This window comes from Lygodium microphyllum, chromosome 17, assembly GCF_053477565.2.
Source record: "Lygodium microphyllum isolate KBCC chromosome 17, Lygodium_microphyllum_v1.1.10, whole genome shotgun sequence".
NCBI lineage: Eukaryota > Viridiplantae > Streptophyta > Polypodiopsida > Schizaeales > Lygodiaceae > Lygodium > Lygodium microphyllum.
Genome location: NC_141151.1, coordinates 16019937 through 16039583, shown reverse-complemented (window position 1 = coordinate 16039583; position 19647 = coordinate 16019937). Strand labels below are relative to the sequence as shown.

General features: G+C 44.0%; 1 protein-coding gene and 1 pseudogene across 3 annotated transcripts in view; both read left to right on the top strand.

The window, feature by feature from the left end:
* LOC148021609 (TLC ATP/ADP transporter) overlaps window positions 1-19647 on the top strand; it is a 79392-nt gene that overhangs the window by 5442 nt on the left and 54303 nt on the right. The window lies entirely within an intron of this gene.
* Window positions 3748-6713, top strand: LOC148021610 (uncharacterized; annotated as a pseudogene). Its single transcript, XR_015694351.1, has 4 exons — window positions 3748-5340; window positions 5490-5835; window positions 5929-6100; window positions 6258-6713. The product of XR_015694351.1 is annotated as an uncharacterized LOC148021610 (transcript).

Below are 19647 nucleotides of genomic sequence, written 5' to 3'. Positions count from 1 at the left end.
TTGTGAGAGAAACAAGAAGTGTTGCCCTCTATCTCTTTTAATGCGCATGCTCAAAATGTGTCTAGTTGCCCCCAAATCTTTCATTGAGAAGGCTGAACTCAGCTGTCTTTTAAGAGTATTCAAAGTACTCTTATGCTTTCTTGCAATTAGCATGCCATCCACATATAAGGCTAGCACAATAAGGCTTCCATCATCAACTTGTTTTGTGTATAAGCAGCGATCTGCATGGCTGTGTTTAAATCCATGGCTGAGCATGAAGGTATCAAACTTTTGTACCACTGTCTAGGAGCTTGTTTTAGACCATATAACTTGCGTTTCAGCTTAGAAACCAAATGCTCTTTCCTTGGAATAGCAAAACCTTGTCGTCGTTTCATGCACAGCTCTTTATCTAGGTCACTATGAAGAAAAACAGTCTTCACATCCATCTGATCCAACTCTAAATCCAAGGATGTAGTGAGAGCAAACAAAACATGGAGCGTACTTATCTTCACAATTGGTGAAAAAACCTCTTGGAAGTCTATGCCTTCCTTCTGTGTACAGCCCTTAGCAACCAAACATGCCTTGTACTTGGGCTTCCTATCAATACATTTCACCTTGTAAACCCATTTGTTAGGGATAGCTTTCCTATCCTTGGGCAAAGATACAAGCTCCCAGGTGTTATTTGCATATAGAGACTTCATATTTTCCTGCATAGCAAGCTCCCACTTTCTCTTGTTTTCACATGACTGTGCCTCTCTAAATGTCAGAGGCTCACGTTCATTAGTCAATAAAATGCAATCCAAAGATGGCTAAAACCTCTGTGATTGCCTTCTGACATGTGTAGACCTTCTTACCTAATGATCTATATTGTTAGGCAATGGGTCTACATCCTTAGATATGTGCACACTATCACCTAGTGGCTGATTTTTAGCATTTTCTTGCTGTTGTAACCTGTTTTCAACATGTTCTTCTTGCTGTCCTATTCCATCCTATGCATCTATTTGCTGTCCATTATCTTCTGGCTGTAGCACAATGGGTTGTTGCTCATTTTCAGCATCAAAAGGAATAGAATCTTTAGCTAATGGCTGGCTGTTCATGCTGAATTTTGACATTTTTTTTGTCAAGGTCACTTTGTGTAGCATTTTTCAGGAACTTTGCCTCATTAAATACTACGTCTCGACTGCGTATTATCTTCCTCTCTTGAGGAAGCCAAACTCTATAACCCATCTCTTCCTCATCTCCATATCCCATGAAGATGCCCTTGATGGATTTCCTATCTAGTTTAGCCCTTTGATCTACAAGAACATGCGCTAAGGCATCACAACCAAAGATATGCAAATGGTAATATACAACAAGTTTGCTAGACCAAACCTCTTCAAGAATGCCATTTTCCAATGCATGATTGGGAGAGCGATTACATACATGAACTGCAGTTTTAAGAGCCTCTCCCCAGAATTGCTGCAGGAGATTAGCTGTGGACAGCATGCATCGGACTCTCTCACAAAGTGTGCGATTATACCTTTTAGCCATGCCATTTGATGTAGGATTGTAAGGGGCTGTCAACTCCCTCTTAATGCCATGCACCTCACAAAACTTTTAAACTCATTAGAGACATACTTGCCCCCATTATCCGTTCTTATAGCTTTTAACTTGAGCTCTTTTTATGTGGTAACAAAAGCATGAAACCTTTTAAAAGCATCCAACACTCCTTTTTGCTCTTTAAGACATACACCCATGACTTTCTACTGAAATCATCGATAAAAGTAACAAAGTATCGTGCATCCCCATGTAAATTAACAGGCATAGTGCGCACATCAGAGTGTACTAAATCAAGAGCATTGGACTTCTTAACGACACCAGAGTAATAAGGAGACTTCACATGTTTTCCATATATACAATCATTACAAAAGTCGAGACTAGAGCCTTTTACATCAAATCTCTGTAAAGAGGATAGAATTTGAAGGCCTTTCTGGCTCATATGGTGAAGTCTTTTGTGCCAAAGTTCCATATGTGAGTGAACTTCAGCCACATCCAAGAACTTGCCAGGTAATGCTTTACAATATAAATTGTACAAAGTCCTTTTTTGCTACCCTTAACAATTAGCATAGAGCCCTTGTGGACCTTCCAAGATCCACCACCAAAGGTAGTAAAATATCCTCTTGCATCAAGTTGCCCAACTAATAGTAGACTTTTCTTTATGCCATGTACAAATCTAACATCCTGCAAAATCAGCTCTTAGCCGTTTTCAAGGGCTAAGTAAATGGTATCTACACCCTCTATCTCACATGCATAGTTGTTGCCCAAGTAAACCTTGCCTAGGCAACCTATAGTATATTTAGAAAATGACTCCAAAGAGGGAGTAACGTGAAAAGAGGCACCGCTGTCCACTATCCATGATTGGGACAGCCCATCATGAGCTGAAAGTAAGGCATTAATCACCTTCTTTTTGGTGATGTGCATATCACTTATTGCGGCCATAATATCTATATCATTGCATGATGCTGCAACAAGTATCTCTTTAGTGTTAGGAAGCTCTTCAATAATCACACTAGATGTAACATTTGCCTTTGCAACTTCTTTTGAGGAAGATCTGTCATCATCTTTCTTGTCATCCTTTTTCTTTCCTTGGTGTTTCTTTCTTTCTTGCTCTTTCTTGAAGTATCAACAATCGGGCTTTTTATGCCCTTTACGCTCACACTGATAGCAAGTAACTTCCTGCTGTTTGCCCTTGCTTTTACTCCTACTTTTGCCTTTATTTCTTGCATTACACCTCTTCTCTGACTTGCCTCTAAGATGGTAGGTTGAACCACTGCTTTCTCCATTGGACTTTCTTTTGATCTCCTCATTGAGAATAGAGCCCCTAACACCATCAAAGGTTATAGTAGGGTTGTTGATAAGTGAAACAACCAAAGATTCCCAGCTATCAGGCAAAGTCATCAACAAGAAAACAGCCTTTAGTTTATCATTGAAGGGTTGCAAACCAGAGTCCTGCTCTACTGACTCAAAATCCCTGTGAAAGTACTCAAATGCTCAGATGTTGACTTAGACTCATCCAACTCCATGTTCATAAGCTTGCGCATGAGGTGTACTTGATTCATTGGTGTTGTATTCTCATAAGTGTCCGTTAACTTTTTCCATATGGCATAAGCCGTATCAAGACGCTTAATGTCTATAAGTACACCATCAGATACAACCATTTTAATGTATGCAATGGTCTTCTTGTTGAGTCAGCCCAATCCTCATCTGTCATAGCTGTAGGCTTGTTTTCCAAAAGAGCATCATGGCAGTGCTTAAGAAACAAAATGCCTTGCATTATGTCCTTCCACAGATCAAAGTCAGTGCCATCAAACCTCTTTATTTCAAGAAGGGATTTAGTGTCATTGCTGCTAGAGCAAGGTAGGTTTAGTACGTACGTACGGATCGTTACCGTACGGTACGTATTGATCGTACGTTTTGTGTACGTATGGAACATAAAAAACGTGATCATTTTTTTCATGTAAAATTTGGGGCCCAAAACATGATGTGCCTAATGATTTCTGTATCGCTTGGTTATTTGTGGATTTTCTTGGGCAAATTGAGACAAAAGCCCCAAACGTGTTCAATGTTTCAGTGTTAGCAGGTTACATGAGCTACATGAGGCGCCAGCGTGCACAGACCAGGTACGTCTCGTCTCTCTTTGTCTCTCTCTCTCTCTCTCTCTGCGCTCTCTCTCTTTGTGGGCTCATTCATGCATGTTGGAGCCTCTCTCTCTCTCTCTCGCATGCGCACGTGCACGCTCGCTCGCGTTGATTCTTGTGCATGCGCGCGCACATATTTACTGATGTTTTTCTCTCTTATCTTGCTCCAGGAGCCATCATGCCGAAACCAGTCAATTCCTATTGGAAGGAGTATACCAATATACTCCATATCGTCAACACTCCTGGGCAAGCTGGTTCAGGTAGTCGCAGGTGGTCATGCAAATTCTACAATTTCACATTGACCAGTACAATTACGCGTGTGGTGAAGCATTTGACGGGCATCAATTGCACAAACAACTGTAGCGTGTGCAAGAAGGTGCCAAAAGCTGTCCGAGAGAAGTTAATTGCTGAGAACTTCCCAGCAATGGGGGCAGCAGCAAAAGGCCAAGGATTCCAGAAAACACAAGACGCCTTGCACGATGCTCTTATTGGGGAGTTTGGTGATCCTCCTACACAGGTAGAGGAGAGTTTTGTGTCTCAGCCCATTGCCTCAGAGCAGCCATCTGCTAGTAGGAAGAGGGCTCGTGTCATGCAGGAGGAGGAAGAGGAGGAGGAGGAGGAGGAAGGTTCTAATGATGTGCATGTGCCTAGGCAAACCACCTTGCCTTCACGTGTGCATACTCAGACTTGGGTGAGAGAGCGTCAGAAGGTGGCTGAGATGGAGATTGCTCGCACTCTCATTGAGTGCAACATTAGTTTCAATGTCTTAAGGACTGAGCAGTGGAGGAGGATGGTTAGGGCCATTGCCCAAGTGGGTGCTAGTGCTACAGATTCATGGTGTGGGCTGGATTACAAAAAAATGCGTACCATTGCACTTGACGAGTAAAAGGCCTTAATAGATAAGGCATTGGTCCTAGTGAAAGCTGGCTGGCAGCAGTTTGGATGCACCATCATCTCTGATGGATGGAGTGATATACGCAGGCGGCACATCATAAATATACTTGTCTCCTCTTATCTTGGTACTTACTTCTTGCGCGCTGTAGATGCAGGGAAGGCAGGAGAGAAGATCACAGGTGAGTTTATCTATGGGCATATTCGAACAGCCATCATGGGGATTGGTAAAGAGAATGTGGTCCAAATGCATCCAACTGCAAGGCAATGGGAAAAATGGTGAAGGCGGAGTTCCCACACATTGTGTGGACTCCATGTGCAACCCATTGTCTAGACTTGCTTATGGAGGACATAGGCAAACTACCTTGGGTGCAGCCCATAGTTTCAAATGCTACTAGGATGACCATATTTTTTGAAAGAAGCATTAGGCTTTAGCCATCTTTCGTAGCCACAGTAATCTAGATATGGTGCGGCCCTCCAAGTCTAGATTTGCATACATGTTTTTGGTGTTGCAAAGGCTCTTCAAGCTTAGGGATCCACTTTTGCAGACAGTTGTGGACCCAAAGTGGAGGGACATGTCCCATGTACAAAAAGAGGCGACCAAAGCCATTCAAAGGCGTATCCTAGATGAGTCTTTTTGGACAGACGTGCAGGATTTGACAGTGGCTTTGCAGCCCATGTATGTGATGCTATGAGTCATGGACATGGAGGGCTCCACATTGGGTCTGGTTTATCACCTCTTCATGCAGATGAAGAGCCATATCATAGTATGCCAACCCTTGTCCCAGCAGTGGTAAGTACTAGATTTTGTTCTTGTACTTCTTTATGGCTGCTTGCATATGGTATTTACTTATTATTAAATTTTAATGCATAGGCTATATAGTACAGCACATGCATTGGCCTTGCAATGTGTCTAAACTTTGATATTACTGATTTTTGCAGTCGAGATGATATCTTGACTCTTGTAGAGAGTCAGCGGAAGTTTATGAGTCGTCCCATTCATGGGATGGCTGCTTTACTCCATCCTTTCTACAAGACCCCAGGCTTGTTCCATGAGCAGCATCTCATGCAACTGAAAGACAAGTTCATCGCATGTATCTTTGACAAGGAGGAGCAGGTTCAAATAGATGCAGAGATGTGCAGTTTCATGAATAACTTGGGACCATCATTTTCACGGGTGGTGGCATTGCGTTCGGAGGCTACTAGTCTTCCTCTCACATGGTGGCAGAGTTATGGTCGGCAAGGTCTTCCACATCTGACTTATTTGGCTCTATGTATCCTGTCACAGGTAACTCACTCTCTGTGCTCTCTCTCTCTCTCTCTTTCACTCTCTCAAGTGTAGCAATGGCAATTATCAAGCCAATGATGCCTGCAAATGCAGGATTGCTCAGCGGGTGCTTGTGAGCGCAATTGGAGTGCTTATTCTTTGATTCATACAAAGATCCGGAATCGCCTCAGCACTTCTCAATTGGAGAAGTTAGTGTATTGCAAGGCCAATATGAGGCTTGTGCGCGCCTATCATGCCTTGGGGATACCCAAGCAGATTTGAAGTAGTAGCTATTTACATGTTTGAAATATTATATCTCTATATTAGTATTTAAAATTTACATTATTGTTCAATGTTAACAAATGTATGCTATGTTGCCATCTTGAACAGGCTGATCCCTCACGTATAAAGCTGGTTGGCTGATCCGAATCATCCGATCACAGATGAGGACTAGCATATTAGGGACGAGCAGGAGGAGATTTTGTGTATGCTTCATAGAGAGATGGAGGAGGTGGATAGGCGTGTGATGAGGTTACGCGCACGTGCTTATAGCATTCCACTACGTGAGCAAGCTGCAAATCCAGAGAGTGCTCGACGGAAAGGCATTCGCAGAGGGAAGCTACCCATTCGGACTCCTCGGCGACGTGCGAATGAGGCAATTCGTCTCATTCACACTGAGGAGGAGGAGGATCTAGGTGATGCAGTCTAGGCTACAGGCCCTGTGATGGTAGAGCCAGAGTTTGACGACGATGGCAATGTTGTGGCGGATGGAGACATGCTCTCTTCAGCCTCATCATCGTCCTCTTCTGATCATGAGTTTTGCTAGAGCCTAGGCAGTGGATTGTGGGCACTAGTGACTACAGTCAGATCTAAAAATTTTGAATTTTCATATATTTCAGTTGGGTGTTTTTATTTATGACATATGTATACTCTATTAGGAGCCATCTTGACTTGACATTTGTCACCTTGGTGGATTGTTCCTAACTTCCTTGTTAGCAATTGTACGTTGTTTGATGCAGTGTACTGTGTTATGTTTTGGCTCTTTATCATGTAGACTTCCTCAATGTTAGTTTGATAGTCTCAAATTTTAGTTTTCACTATTCAGTGTTATGCACGTGTTAAATGTTTAATGCTTAAAGGTTTCAATTGTGATGTGACATGGTCATAAGTACTAAGTAGGGAATGTATATATCTTTATGCTTAATGTACAGTGGGGAACACCCTAAAATATCCTCTTGTTTATTATTTTTTTACAAAGGTACATATTTTTACGTACATAAAAAATTATCCATACAGAACGACATATAGTACGTATCTATACATGCCGTACATTACGTATGGAACCACCTTGTGCTAGAGGCATTAGTGGCCATTTTTCAGCAAAGTGCCAAGTACCAATGTTGTATTTTATGACAATAAATAATAGGCTGAATATCCAGCTGATTTCAGCCCACAATTTCGGGAAATAAGAGTAATATTTGATCCAGATACATGTACAGCAGTAGAAAGAACGACTTTCATCAATATAACTAAGATTTCAGCATACATTCCATGCATACACCACTGCTAGGTGACTCCCACTTCAGCAATATCACCAAAAATACATTTGCAACAATCCCAGATCTGCAAATGATCACTAAGATTGCTGCACCATGAATATTCAGCAATACAACAACTCAATAGGAGCTGCCTAACATGTGTACTGCATACATATGTGCCCAAAAGCACTTCTGATACACAAAAAACACCAAATTTCTCTGCAATTTCTTCCAAATCTCACAAATGGGAGATAATAAACTCGAATTACACTGCTTACAGCACCAAGATTGCTTTAGCAATGTCCCCAAAGTGCATTTCACACATCAATTTTACCAAAGTCCACAAATTGCAGCAAAAGCCCCAAAATTTCACTGACCAATTTGTCCCAATTGCATTAATACATGTTCCCGAGAGCATAAAATAGGCAAATTCAGGAAAATTTCGCAAAAGCCCCAAATTTCTGGGGTCCAAATGTGCACCAGAGTCAGAAAATTCGGCTCAGCTGAGCAAAATTTCACTGATATATGAAAAGCCCCGAAATTTTCAAAGCCAATGTGCACAATTTTTCCAATTTCTGGGTCAAATGTCACTGCTATGCATGAATAGCATCAAATTTGGGAAAAGCCCCAAATTTTCAGACATAAATCTGCACAAAACTGAAAACTGTGCATGAACTCCCATTATTGAGTAGGTGGCCCGTTCGATAAAAATTGAAAGAAAAATGATGAATCTGGGTTGAGAAGTGCTGAAGTGACTAGCAAGATGACTGCCGCCACGTCACGTTGATTGCCGCTTGGGTCGTCTAGTTCCATGCAGTCTACCAGCTTTCGGGTGCTGCCGCGTGCCCACAACCGACTGCCGAGCTGTCGCCTGCACACGACTGGCTGCTGCTGACCTGGAAAAGCTGTGCTTGACCACCTGACCCGTCAAAGATCAGAAACCTTGTCGCGTGGTCAAAACAAATGCCTGCTGTCCCTTGACTGATTGAAAAATGATGACCTGACTCCGCATGCGCACGCTGAACTAACTCGCACTATCCTCGGGAAGCGCGCACACTTGCTGTTGCTTTGATGCCAGCTTGTTGGGATGAGTGCGCAATGGGAATGCGAGTCAGAAATGGAGCAGGAGCAATGTTGAGTGTGAGAGTGAGAGAAACCCAAGATGAGTGTACCTGCTCGTCATGGTACACAGAGTAAAATGTATTAATATGTTAGGGTACAAATAAGGGTGTGTTCACACCCATACAAGTTTATACACATGGAGATAGAGACTTTACACCCAACAATGAGCTAAATGATGGAAGCCACTATGTAGAAAGAAGCGATCAATCCTCTAGCACCAAGCATGAGGAGCCTGCTTCAGGCCATAGAGGGCCTTCCACAATCTGTAGACATGGTCATCCTTCCCTTGCACAAGAAAACCTAGAGTTGAGAAATATAAATCTCCTCCTTAAAAACACCATTCAAGAAGGCAAATTTTACGTCCATCTGATAAATGGACTAGTGGTGGTGGGCTGAAAGAGCCAAAATAAGCCGAATAGTAGACATCCAAGCTGTAAGTGCAAAAGTCTCAAAATAATCCAAGCTTGCCCTCTAAGCAAAACCCTTGGCAACAAGTCTAGCTTTGTGCTTGTCCAAGGAGCCATGTGCAAGGTACTTGGTCTTATAGAACCACTTCACACCTATCACCCTCCGCTTTGGGGGACGTGGAATCAATTTCCAAGTCTGATTACACTCGATAGAATTGAGTTCCTCCTGCATAGCCTGATGCCAAATATCCTGTGCAAGAGCCTCCTCAACTATAATAGGCTTACTGGCATGAAGAATATGTGATATAAGAGCATAGTTCACACAAAGTGAACTATTTTGCTAGGCCTATAAGGGAATTGATTTGTGTGGACTTGGAGGAGTAGCAGGAATGTGAGAAATACTTGAATCCTGCACGAGTAGGTGGTACTAATGAGGGACCCGAATAGGCTCATCTAGCTACGAGGGGGTTGAGTAGCCTTCGGTACTGAGGGTGAGGGAGGTTCAGGCGATGACAAAGAATCACCGGGAATAGAACCATCAATAGTATCCTCGGAGGCCGAAGCCTCGTTGAAGATCACATTCGTGCTCACCTCAAGCTTCTGTGTCGTTGGGTCATAGAGTCGATAGCCCTTGGTGGTAGTGCTATAGGCCATGAAGATGAGCTTCTTGGACTTGGAGTCAAGCTTCATCTTCCTCTTCTTGTCCACATGGACAAATGCATTACATCCAAACATGTAGAAGTGAGACACGAAAGGATTTCGACCAAATAAAGCCTCGTACAGAGTCATATCCTATAATGCAAAAGTCGGGAATGGTTGTTGCTGATGTGAACCGCAATAGCCACCACCTCACCCCAAAGGGAATGAGGAAGATCCCAATGCTCCAATATTGATTGGGCCATCTCTAGCATGGTTCGATTCACATGCTCCACCACACCATTCTTTGAAGGTGTTTTCGGATGGGTATACTCCACCCAAATGCCGTGATCCTTGCCAAATTGAGAAAAGAGGTTAGAAGGAAGCTCTTCACCATCACTTATAGAAATGGGAGTATGCCTCGCTCTTGTACTCTAGAAAATAAGGCCACACATAACATGAATTCATCTACAGTTAGCATCAAATACTTGACCTTCCCAAGGGAGGCTATGCCCATAGGTCTGCAAAGGTCGGTGTGAACTAGCTCAAGTGGGGTAGAAGCCCTCCTAGTGGCAGCCTAGGGATGTGGTTGTTGATGCTGCTTGCCCCTCAAATAGCTAGGGCACAAAGTGTGAATAGGAGGGAAGTTAGGAAGTCCCTCCATCTTCTTCCGAGAAGCCCGTTGTATAGTGTCAAAATTGAGATGTGTTAGAGATTATTCATCCCTTGGACTAGCATTTCTCAGCTTACCATTGGTGCAGTTAGTTCTCTCAGAGGTACTCTCAGAGGGCATTATTTGCTATTCTTGTCAGTCAATGGGTATTTTCAGCAGACACAGTGTACGGGTCTTTTGTCAAGTAGGTGATGGTGCCACGTGGCAGCTGGAGGACTGATTGGTGATTATTTTATTCGTTTATTTTGTAGTCGGCAGTTTTCAGATTAGGTCGGCCAGTCTTTGCTGCATTATTTTATTGAATTCTTATCTCCTATTTAGCCCACTTGGCAGCCTGCCCCCACACACTCGCTTTTCAGGTGCTAGTGGGAGAGATTTGGCTCAAGGAGATATGTCCACAGCCCTTGCGCATCTGCCCTCTTCATTTCAGCATTTGTTAACTGCAGATTTCTGCATTCTTTTGTCTCTTTTCTCTCTCCCTTTCTCTGGTGTTCATTTTCTTTCAGTCTTGTCCATACCCTTCTGCATTTGCTGCACTCTGACATGGTATTAGAGTAGCATAGGAGGGTTGATTGATCGTGGGCAGGCTTGATCGGGAGGATTCTTTGCAACAAAAGTTTGAGTTTTCAGCCTTTGGAGGTTGTGGTGAACAGGTTGTGTGTGGAGAAGGAGCGAAGCTGCTGTTTTTTGCAGGTCTTTGCTGTTCGTGAAGGAGGAAAGGGTGCGTTCTAGTAGGTGAAACTCTTAGAGGACAAGCAGAGGAAGCCCTAGTAGGCACTAGTATGGTGTGCAGAGTTAGAGGGGGCTGCCCTTGTTTTTGTGTGGGTCTTTCTATTTACAATGTTGACTGAAATTAACGTGGAGTTTTAGGCTCTTATGGACCGTAAGGTCCCCATGTTACCAACTCTTCCTATAGATCAAGAGCTTGGTGGGGAGAATTACCACATTTGGCATGTAATGATGCTTGCCATCTTGGAGTCTTACGATTTGGCAGAGCTTGTGATCGAGGCTATAGACCATCCTACAGCTCGTGATGTCTCCAAGCTTTCTTTAGATGAAAAAGCCGAGTTGATGAAGGTACAGGTGCATTGGGACAAATTGAATGCCGCATCTGTTCTTTTCTCTCTCTCCTACACTCTAGCTATCATTTCTCACATCGAGCACTTGACTGTGGCTTTGGACATATGGCTGGAGCTTGATTAGATGTACAATCAGATGATTGTGTGATGTAGCAGGTGTCCATGGTGGTTTAGATGAGGACTTTAAGTCTTAACAAGTCTTCTTTTATGTGGGAGCATGTTAATAAGGTTTGGCAATTGCAGTTGCAGGTCCAAAATGCGGGGAAGGCGATTACCTCGGAGGACAAGGCGATAACTCTTCTTTCTCAGTTAGCACCCCGATTTAGTGGATTTTACTTTGCCTTGATTGCTTCAGGGCAGACAGAGACTCTTCATTGGGAAGAGTTGGTTCCTATGGTTTTGGACAAGGAGAAGCAATTGAAAGGATAGAATGCTTCCAAATCGAAGGCATTGATAGGTTAGTCCTCTCAGAAGAAGGGGAAGGTGTTGCACATTTGCAACCTTCGCGTAGATAGATTCTCATTGGCGATAGCTCTTCTATTCCTATTCAAGGGAGGAGTAATATTTAACTTATTCTAGATAGGTAGGGTGGTGCTCATACTTAAGAGGTGCTTTATGTGCTAGGCTTGGGTTACCATTTGCTTTTGGTACACAAGATTTGTGTCCTTAGCCTCTTGGTTGAGTTTGATGAGGATTCCTTTCAAATTCTTGATCGTGGATTGAGATAGGTGCTTACTTTCGATTTTGAGGAGAATGGAGTCTATGAGCTACAGTCTCCTTCTGCCTTGACCTCTCTTTTTCTTACCTCTTAGACACAATCTGATCTTTGGCATGCTCGGTTTGGCCACCTAAATTATGATTACCTTTTACTAAGTTTTGTGTAGATCGTGGTATCAACCAAGAGTTTGCAAACACAAACACACTATGGCATATTAGAGTGGAAGAACCAAAGTGTGATTGAGATGGCTCGCATCATGATGGAGCATAGACAAACACCTCAATGTCTTTGGGTTGAGGTTGTGGCTATTGCAATCCACATCCTAAATGGATCCTCCACTTCGGCCATTGTTGGTATGACACCCTATGAGGCGTATTTTGGATCTAAGTCCGATGTTTCTTATTTTAGGGTTTTGGGTGTGACGCCTATGTCTACATTACGAAGACACAGCGTGATAAATTTGAAGCAGCTTTTTGAATATATGTGTTTGTGGGCTATAGCTCATAATCCTAGGGCTACCGTTTGTATGATTCTGTTAAACAGGATGTCTACATGAGTTGAGATGTTTGGTTCATGGAAGTTTCAGCTTTGGAGGGGGTTGAGGAGCACCCCATGCTTGGCAGTCTAGGAGATAGTTGGGCGCCAACGACTGTACCTTTGGAGCCCATGCCTCATGGAGATGCTTCATCTTTGGATGAGGATACTACCTCCCCATTGGCTTCCCCTCCTGCACCACCACCAATAGATGCATTAGAGACTTCAGTAGATGGTGCTTAGAGAAGAGATCCGGCCTCCTCCTCGGGTATGAGACACATTGTGATTTAGGGATTGAGGGAGTCTCTAAGGAGTGGCAACCACAGGATGGACTGCGGTGGTCTCGGAGGAACTAGACACATGCTACCGAGCTTGTTTGTACTAACTATTGTTTGATGACCAGTGCCTTACACGGCAAGGAGCCTATTTTCGTGAAGGAGGCTTTGCAATCACAGCATAAGAAGAAGGCTATGGAGCAAGAGTTGGATGCTATTGAGCGGAATGGCACATCTTGTGCCTAGGCCCGTTCATAGGAAGGTGATTGGTGTCAAATGGATCTTCAAGACTAAATATCACAGTGATGGTACTTTGGATAAGCACAAGACAAAGCTCGTTGCAAAGGGCTTCTCGTAGCGGCCAGGGGTGGATTTCCATGACATCTTTGCATCTACAGATCAGATGGCTACCATTAAAGCCATTCTTGCATTAGCTAGCCATAGGACATGGCTGGTTTATTAGCTTGATGTGAAGTTTGCTTTCCTAAATGGTGATTTGAAGGAGATCTATTTTGAGCAGCCTCTTGGCTTTTCCTCATTAGATGAACAGGTGTACATGCTGAAGAAGACCCTTTACAGCCTCAAATAGGCTCCATATGCTTGGAATGAGAAGATAGACTTATCTCTCCAAGGAAAGTTGGGGTATCGACGTTCCTCTTCCGATCCCTAGTTGTATGTCCATGCCTCTGCTGGAGGGCATACATTGTTCGTGCTTTATGTGGATGATCTTCTTTTGATAGGGGACTATGCCCAAAAGGTCAAGGAGACTAAGGTGGCACTACATGAGGTGTTCGAGATGACTGATATGGGCCTTCTTCATTTTTTTCTAGGCCATGAGATTTATTGGACTTAGAGCGGATTTTCCTCTCCCAACAACGGTATGCGTAGGAGCTTTTGGCAATGTTTGAGATGGAGGGATGTAAGGCCACTTGTACTCCTAAGGATCTGAATTGGAAGGCTCTAGTCCATGTAGATTCTCTAGCAACAGATGCTCCCCGCTACATGAAGTTGATTGGGTCCCTGATTTGGCTTCTTAACACTCGGGTTGATTTGTGCTTCCCTGTAGGTCTGTTGCCCCGATTTATTAGTGAACCCAAGATGGTACATTTGCAGGCTTTTATGAGGATTTTGCGGTTCCTGAGGGGGATCCCTGATCTTGGTATCATTATCTAGGAGGTACTTGAGATTCCCCTTTGGTTGATACAAGCTGGACTAATTCAGATTGGGCCATAGATGTTGATCACTAGAGGTCAATGACAAGATATTGTTTTACTTTGGGTGCAGGTGTTATCTCGTGGAGTAGCAAGAAGCAAGCCACTGTTGCCCTTTTTTCCACCAAGGTGGAAGATAGAGTGGCGTCTTCTAATGTTGAGAAACCCTTCATCCTTCACCCGCAGTTTGCGTTTTTTTGTTTCTGCGTTTTGCATTTAGGGTTTGCGTTTAGGGTTTGTAGCCCCAAAAAGGGGCGCTATCCTAGACTGACTGTGCCTATTTATAGGCCACTCTCTCATTCATTTCTTATGGCTAATTCATTCAGTCCGTCACCTCCTCTCCAGTCTCTGCACTACCCTCACACCCCTTCAGGAGGACATCGCGGTTCGTGGTTTGTGGTTGTCTTCATAATTTTTCTTGTGCTACGGCACCCTTGTTCCCTTGTATCACATTCACTCCATGATTCAGATCTTCATCATTCCATTCATCAAAGTTTCTTCTCTCTGCTATTCTCTTCTCCATGTTTGTCGAGTACACTCTGTGTTCCTCCTCGCAAACCCTAGTGTCTCACTGGTACGTCATCTTTTGACATGGTATCAGAGCAGGATCTGTTCAAACAGTGGCAAAGATCCTCCACTCCAGTGATGACAAAGACTGATGGCGGGTTTGGCATCCACTTCTCTTCTCTTCTTCCGTTGCATCAAAATCTCTTTTTTGTATGTTTCAGGTGTTTTCAGCTTGCTGCCCACACCCCTTTCATGGAGGACATCACAGTCTCAGCTATCCCTTGGTGTCATCTACAGTCTGGCACTTGTTTCCATCCTTCCACCCGCAGTTTGCAGCTATTTACAGCAGAGCGGCTGTTGCTGATCACTCTCCATTTAGAAAACAATCTCGTTTTTGCATATTTTAGGTATTTCAGCTTGCCTATCACACACTGTTCGGAGCTGATTTTAGCATGCTAATTGCTACTGCTGGTTTTTCCTGCGTTTTTAGCCCCTCTCCTGCAGCCTGCGTTTTTAGTTTTTCTCTCTCACCTACTTTTTTCTACTGGTTGCAACCTCTTACTGTTGTTGGTAGCATCCTTCTCCCATTGGCAACTCACTTCCAGTCCTTTCACTACCCTCCTAGCCCTTGAGATAGACATTGCAGTTCATGGTTCATGGCTAACCTCTTCTTTCTTCAACAAGGCACATTGGTACCTATGGCTTCTCCATCGACAGATTGCCAGTCTACTGGGTGTTCCTATTGTGGCAAGAATGGTCATTCCACCGATGACTGTCGACATTGACCTTTGCTCCCCACCCCCCGGAGTATATGCGTCTTTCACTAGGCACTCCTTGTGCCACCTCTCCTTTTTGGGCCACAGAGATCGTTTTGCATCGGCTATCAGAGTATTATGCTCAAGGCAATAAGCCGCACCCGATGCGCACTAAGTCCTTTCTAGCGCACTAAGTCCTTTCTAGCACACGAAGGCTCTAAGACCTTACGAGGCGATAAGCCCTCTTGGAGACCATCCCAGTGCATGGAGGTTTTCCAACCCACTTCTGGGTATAGTGGCATCCACAGCCCACATCTCCTCCACAGTCCACTCTCTTGAGAGCTCGCGACTGTTTCCCACCCTTGGCTCATCCCGAGCCTCCTTCCCCACCCTCTTTCATCGAGAGGCCAATTCTGGGTGCTTTCCGACTTCTTCTTTCACACCCCAGATACCTTCTTCGGCACACCCGACGGCACTTCCTTCATCATCAGATGCTTCGTAGTTCGTGAGCCATGATTGGTTGGATTCCCTTTCTCTCTCAGATTGGGATTCAGAGGGAGATTTTTTTACTTCGCCCTCAGAGGGGGCTTCCAGTCCTTCTTCGGCTTCAAAGGGGGCTCCTACTTCTACTTTTTCTCGATTTAGAGAGGGAACCTATATGCCATAGGTTCTTTATACACCACCACCTTTCACTTTCAAGGAGTGGCTCTCCTTTGAGCAATCATTGTTGTGCTAATAAATATACTTAGCCACTTAAACAGCTTCAAAACATGCTTATTTTAGGCTTATTTTAGCCAAAACCCTAAAACGGGGAGCGGATCGAGAAAGTTAAGTGGGAGAGGATCTAGAACCCTAATTTTCTATAAATTGGCAACTAGCCCTCCACTCTTTCACAATCTCGTTTTTGCAGGTTTTAGGTGTTACCAGCTTGCTGCCCACACCACGGTCACAGAGGACATCTCAGTCCTTGCTGTCCATCATTGTTCCCTACAGTTTGGCGCCTGTTTCCAGCCCTCCACAAGTTGATTGCTGTTGTTTCTGCTTGGCGACTGATTGCTGTTTATCTGCACTGTTGTCATACAGCCTGCTACGCCAGCAAACTGTTGCGTTTGCAGGCTCCAGCTACCGCCCTGACAGTTTTCTCTTCTGTCTACAGTTGCTGCAGTCTTTCTCTCTGCTACAGGCTATCTTGCCTACGTTTTTAGTCTTTCTCTCTCCTGCAGGCTGTCTTGCCTACGTTTTCAGTCTTTCTCTTCCCTGCAGGCTCTGTTTTTAGTCTTTCTCTCTCCTATAGGTTGTCTTGCCTGCGTTTTTAGTCTTTCTCTCTCCTCACTGTTGTCTGCATCAGATCCAGCTTCTCACTGTTGTGTTTGCTGGTGTTCAATATCCGGAGGCTACCTTGCTGTGGTTCGGATCCGTTCGGAGTACGACACTCTCTCCAACTCATTACCCTTGCCCTGATCCTAGAGATACAGGAGTTCGAGGTTCAGTATTCATTCACTGCATAGTGCGTTTGCTATATGAGCATCGTATTATTAGTGGTCATATCATTTCATTTATTCACTGTGTTCATTGTCTTTGAGTTACTCTAACCCTAACCCTAACTGTGTTTTTTTTATCAGCTTGTGCTTTGTCGTACGGTTTCTGTTTATGTTTCCATGTTAGGCTATTTTCTTTACATGGTATCAGAGCCTGGTACTCTCTGAGAAACCTAGGTCTTTGATCTGAAAGCTCTTCGCAAGAAGCAAGAACAACAGTAGGTTCAAATGACTTCAAACACATCAACACCGATTCAGTCTCCAGATCAGCCTATGCCGAGAACCGAGCGAGAGTGGGCCGATCAGCTTGCTCCACAAAGTTCTGACATGGTGGGAGAAACATCTGAGTACATGGAAGAAAATATAGGCAAGTTGACCTCTGAGGAATATAAATTGATCATAGCCTATCGACAAAAGAAGATTGAGGAGCTCGATCGAATGATTGCCCTTCAAGAAAAGCTTCTAAATGAAGGTATGCATAGATTTCACTCTTCAGATGTTGTGCGTAAGTCTGATGATGTTGGAGGGCCGTTGAGACCTCCATCAGGGATGCCCCCCCTCCCCCCTTGGAGAGCAAGATCCGGAGTATGTTCCATTTTTTCAGACTCTTCCGTCCTCTCCGATGCAAGGTACTTTTGATTCGTCTTTTGTGCCTTCTTCTTTTACCTCTTCTGTTTTGCAATACTGGTAGAGATCATGTGGAAGAAAGAGTCTAGTATGTTGACTACGGAAAAGGTTCTCTAGAGGACCAATTCTTATATGTTAACACACGTTGTGGGGATTATAAGAAAAAGCGAGGTAACTCTTCTTCTGTCCTTTCTTCTTTTCCGTCTACTTCACATAATCAGAATGAATTTGGTGTTCCTTTCACTTCATTACATGGTGTATCATCATTGCCACAGTTTCATTTTCAATCTTTAAATGATAAAAATGAACAAAAATAATCTGTATCTCATACACCTCACTTTCAAAACCCACCCATCCCACCACATTCTTCCGCTGCTTCACCACTTCCATTTATACCATTTACATTTCCATTTCAGACATCTCATGTCGCACCGCACATCACTCCGGGGGGTTATGGAAACATAGGCACATTCTTTAGGACCTCATCCTTTCCTTAGCCGGGTGGTATTCCACCTACCTCATACACACTTTCGGGATCATTGCAGCCTTGGTATCCCACTCAGTCTCTCTCGAGTGTGGATCAATTGCCTCCACAGTTTGCCTCCATGGCATTGCCTAATGGATCTTCTGGTCATAATGTTATGTCCCAGCCCTACTTTGGACAAGGCTATTGTGTTCCAGTGCCTCCACCTACACCAACACCTTATGAAAACATTTATGTTCGAGTGCCTCTACATCAATCAGCACTCATTGGACACTCACAACCTACTTTTGCCTACCCACCTCTTCCCCCTCCTTCTTACTCTTATCAGACACTCTCACCTTCATCTTTGCCACCATCATCTTACTCCATCCATGTGACACCTCATGGTTCTAGCTCATCTTCTGCCAAGAATGCATTTAATGACAAGGCTCGTTTTAACGGGTCAAACTTTACTACTTGGTCGAATTTAATGAGACATGTCCTTGATTTACAGAACCTATGGGATCTAGTGTAGGGGTTGAAACCCCAACCCGATCCCGCATTTGTTCCATACAAGGTCGTCCGCTCATGGAAGGCTAGGAATGCCTCCACTATTGTCGAGCTGATGCAGACTTATTGCCAGAGTTTCATTCTTAGCTTCAGCATTTTGACTTGGCGTCAGAGCGATGGGCACACTTAACTGACCGCTATGCGGCTCGAGATAGGACCCTTCGTATTAATCTTGACCATGAGCTTTAGTTTTCAAAATCACTGACCGGGATGACTTGAAAGTCAAGTTGGCTGAGTATTGACGTCTCCTCTCGTTGAATTCTCCACTACGGGGACTCCCAAGTCCTCTGATGATCAGGTCACATTGTTCCAAAATAAACTCCCCAAGAAATACTTCAATTTTGTGGAAGGAATAGTTTCAAAGCCTACCATGCCTACATTCTATGAATTCGAGTGTTAGCTGTTGCGTTACGTACGGTTGTTCGATCAGTTTCATATGAATTCCTCTTCAGAGGGGGCTCTTTTTGCTCATTCTCTGAAAGGGCAACAAGGGAAGGGCAAATCAAACCAAGCCTCCACTCAAAATCAAAATCAAAATCAAACTCAAAAGCTAAATCAATCTTGCTTGGGTGTTGCTGGTTTATAACTAGACCGGTCGTTGTGTTGGGTGCATGAAGAGTGATAGCGGTGATGAGTTTATCTCCCACGAGTTTTCCGAGTTTCTACAGAAGCATGGTATTTCTCGCCAGCTCACCTCTACCAACTCCCCCTCTCAGAATGGAGTCGTAGAGCGTAGGAACCGCACAGTCATGGAAATGGCACGCTCTAAGCTACTTGAGCGCCTTTGGGTCAAGGCTGTTAACACTTCGGTATACATCCTCAATCGGTGCGGATTGCGGCTCTTCCTCGGAAGACCTCGTATGAGGCATGTTTTGGCTTTCGGCCTATTATTTCCCATTTTAGAGTCTTCGGGTGTCGTGCGTACACACACACACACGTCTGATGACGATAGGAAAGCTTACTCCCCGAGCTGATCTCCTTATTTTTGTGAGATATTCCTCTGAAGCGAAAGCCTATTATTTGTTCAATCCTTGGACAAACAAGGTGATTGTTAGGTGGGATGTCGTCTTTGACGAGAGGGATATTGTGCAATCTTTTGCACCGGATTCCGATCCGCTTCCTTCTTCCACATCATCAGAGATCGTGTCTACTGAGCCTGGTCTACTTTCGGCTCCTGATG